Genomic DNA, 4,319 nt, shown 5'->3' on the forward strand with positions numbered 1-4,319 from the left:
TATCACCGCGGATGCGGTGCACCGACAGCGCGGCGCACAAATGCAACTACGAGCTTTTTAACCGCAACAATTTTAGTATACGCTATTGGAGCTGGAATTACCGCGGCTGCTGGCACCAGACTTGCCCTCCAATTGTTCCTCGTTAAAATATTTAAAGTGTACTCATTCCGATTACGAGGCCTCGTAAGAGTCCCGTATCGTTATTTTTCGTCACTACCTCCCCGTGCCGGGAGTGGGTAATTTGCGCGCCTGCTGCCTTCCTTGGATGTGGTAGCCGTTTCTCAGGCTCCCTCTCCGGAATCGAACCCTGATTCCCCGTTACCCGTGACAACCATGGTAGTCGCAGAAACTACCATCGAAAGTTGATAAGGCAGACATTTGAAAGATGCGTCGCCGGTACTGGACCGTGCGATCGGCAAAAGTTATCCAGATTCATCAAAATTAACGACTTCGGACGCATGGCCCTCCGCCGATTGGTTTTGATCTAATAAAAGCACTCATCCCATCACTGGTCAGAGTTCTGATTGCATGTATTAGCTCTAGAATTACCACAGTTATCCAAGTAACTGAGTAAGATCTAAGGAACCAAAACTGATATATTGAGCCATTCGCGGTATCGCCTTAATACGGCTTGCACTGAGACATGCATGGCTTAATCTTTGAGACAAGCATATAACTACTGGCAGGATCAACCAGGGAGCTGCTTACGCAAACGACACGCCTACACCGCGGTCACGCGGCTTCGGCGAGCCGCTGGCTCGGCGGCGTCGAGGGGCGCGCGCTTGCGCGCGCGCCTTCTCGACACGCGTGAACGTAACGCGTCGAATTTGCACGCGACGCGACGTTCGCGCTTCATATCGATAGACTAACTTTGACCGGTCTACGAGCGGCCGTCCCGTCACGATCTCGCAACGAGGTGATGTACAACGATGCTCGACCACTGTGAGGGACATAAAACTGCAACGAACACGACCCCGCGGGCGGGAATCGATGTTGTGACAATTTGAAAATTGAACATTCATCTAAACGCAACTTCTCAATTTTTATTCAATACGTTATTGTAAACATATTAAAACTCGGCTGGCAATTACATGCGCACACACACGCATGATTCGCACTAGATACGATCAACGCCCGGAGCTTGAGGGATAAATTCCAACACGACGCTGCGCACACCGTTTCGACGATGGGCGCGTGTGCGTCCTCTTTTATACATTCTTTCCATATACGGTCGCCGTGGCGACCGCGCACGTGTCGAACACGCTAGGCGCCCTGCGTTGAGGTGTGCCTAGAAGCGTATTCTTTTAACATCACAGATAACACCGGGGGAGACGGTCCCAAATCTTGGTCGATTGGTAACATCACCATACGGTCTGCGAACGCGGTGCTATAATATAATTTTATATTATATTATATAAAATATGAGGAGGAGTAGTATGTATATTCTTTGTTATTTTTGTGTTGACACAAGAGAGATATATAAAATGTACTATACACCACACACACAGAGAGAGCAGAGAGCTGGGAAAGATCTCGGCGGTCTCGCATTCGAAATACGAATTTGATATAATTTCCTCCGAAAATCCATACCCATATCTATATCATCCATGCGCGAATATATGTATATAATATTCTCACACTTCGCACAAACACAAAAACAAAAACAAGAACACATTCTCTCTCGTCCGTCGTTCGTCTATATAATAGACACGAACGACGCGCGGCAACGAGAACGAGTCGACGCTGTGCGCACGACTGTTTCGCTCCACATCTATACCGAGAGCAATAGTCCGCGTCGGCATTGGAGCGGACGTCGAATGTTTCTCGTAGAGCGAGCGAGAGAGAGACGATTTTTCATTTTATTATGTATGTGTATTGGCGTGCAGTAGTAGCACGTAGTAGTACTAGTAGTAGTAGTAAAAAAATATTATTATTTATTTTATTGACTGATATGATTTTGTTTGTTTTCTTTTTTTTGCATAGACATTTGTATTGATAGATATGTTTCTCGTTGAAGCTCGCAGCACACGCTCAGAGAAATGGCAATGTGGGTTTATTTGAAGAAAAAAAAAAACAATTAATTTATTAATAATATGTATGTATGTATGTATGTATGTATGTATGTATAATAATGAATTATAATAATTATTCCGATGCAACGTCAGAGGAAAATGTTTCTCGTACAGGTGCGGCGCGCGACGGCCGGCCGCTCGACAGTTTCGCGCCGAATGTTTCTCGTTGAAGCTCGCAGCACACGCTCAGAGAAATGGCAATGTGGGTTTATTTGAAGAAAAGAAAAAACAAAAAAAACAATTATATTTATTAATAATATGTATGTATGTATGTATGTATGTATGTATGTATAATAATGAATTATAATAATTATTCCGATGCAACGTCAGAGGAAAATGTTTCTCGTACAGGTGCGGCGCGCGACGGCCGGCCGCTCGACAGTTTCGCGCCGAATGTTTCTCGTTGAAGCTCGCAGCACACGCTCAGAGAAATGGCAATGTGGGTTTATTTGAAGAAAAAAAAAAAAAAAAAAAAAACAATTAATTTATTAATAATATGTATGTATGTATGTATGTATGTATGTATAATAATGAATTATAATAATTATTCCGATGCAACGTCAGAGGAAAATGTTTCTCGTACAGGTGCGGCGCGCGACGGCCGGCCGCTCGACAGTTTCGCGCCGAATGTTTCTCGTTGAAGCTCGCAGCACACGCTCAGAGAAATGGCAATGTGGGTTTATTTGAAGAAAAGAAAAAACAAAAAAAACAATTATATTTATTAATAATATGTATGTATGTATGTATGTATAATAATGAATTATAATAATTATTCCGATGCAACGTCAGAGGAAAATGTTTCTCGTACAGGTGCGGCGCGCGACGGCCGGCCGCTCGACAGTTTCGCGCCGAATGTTTCTCGTTGAAGCTCGCAGCACACGCTCAGAGAAATGGCAATGTGGGTTTATTTGAAGAAAAAAAAAACAATTAATTTATTAATAATATGTATGTATGTATGTATGTATGTATGTATAATAATGAATTATAATAATTATTCCGATGCAACGTCAGAGGAAAATGTTTCTCGTACAGGTGCGGCGCGCGACGGCCGGCCGCTCGACAGTTTCGCGCCGAATGTTTCTCGTTGAAGCTCGCAGCACACGCTCAGAGAAATGGCAATGTGGGTTTATTTGAAGAAAAAAAAAACAATTAATTTATTAATAATATGTATGTATGTATGTATCGTATGTATGTATGTATGTATGTATGTATAATAATGAATTATAATAATTATTCCGATACAATGTCAGAGGAAAATGTTTCTCGTACAAGATCGCCACGCGACGCGACAAGATGCCGTTCAACGGCACGATATCTACAACTCTGTCGATAGATATGTAGATAGTATCTACTCTGTCAAGTATATGTGTGTAACGTGTGGTGGTGTGTGGTGTGGGGTTTTGTTAGCGATAGCGATACGTTTCTAGTTAAAATTGAATATTTAAAAATAAAAACTCTTCTGGTAAGAAAAACTATTTATGGTTTATTATGGTGTGTCTAGTGCAACAACATCAACATTGTCATATCATAATAATATAATTATTATTAGGGCTATAGGTTAACCTTCCAAATAGGGGCCCGTCGATTTAAATGTCGATATTTTTAATTATTCTAGATAGTACTCACTAAAAGAAACTTAAGTGCTTGCTTACTTACTTACTTAGTTGATTGAGTTTTTTTTTTTTTTTTGAAACTTTTTCATACAAATTGATATATAAGACATATATGGCCGTTACCGACCGCCGACCAAAATCTATTTCATAAAACCGACATAAAATTGATGTCAAACGTCAATCACTTTGAGTTGACTAAGTGTAAGGGTTCAGATTATTTTGAAAGTATCGATCATTTGCGATGCATACGAGAAAAAGATCATTCATTTCATTGTTTGTAAGTTGTAAATTTTGTGTATTATATTGTAATTCTTGAGTGAGAATTGAGTGTTTACTTACTTACTTACTTACTTACTTATTGAATATCCAAAAAGTACCCAAAACCGAATCAGAGCGCCCCACTATTCACGCGGTCTTGTCTGCCCTACCCCTAGAGTGTATATAAAAGCTCGGAGGCGCGCAGGGAGAGCAGCCCTCACCCGCCGTACCCAAAGCGCGGGCATCATGCAAGCCGTAGCGGCTGAGGCTGGTCGCCGAAGGCGACCAAAAAAGCCGAGGCTGCGTAGGCTTGAATAAAATGCCCTGCGCTTTTGGTACGCAAGGGTGGAGGGGCTGCATTTCCCGTAGCGTCGGA

Source organism: Pieris brassicae, unplaced genomic scaffold (assembly GCF_905147105.1).
Source record: "Pieris brassicae unplaced genomic scaffold, ilPieBrab1.1, whole genome shotgun sequence".
NCBI classification, from domain to species: Eukaryota; Metazoa; Arthropoda; class Insecta; order Lepidoptera; family Pieridae; genus Pieris; species Pieris brassicae.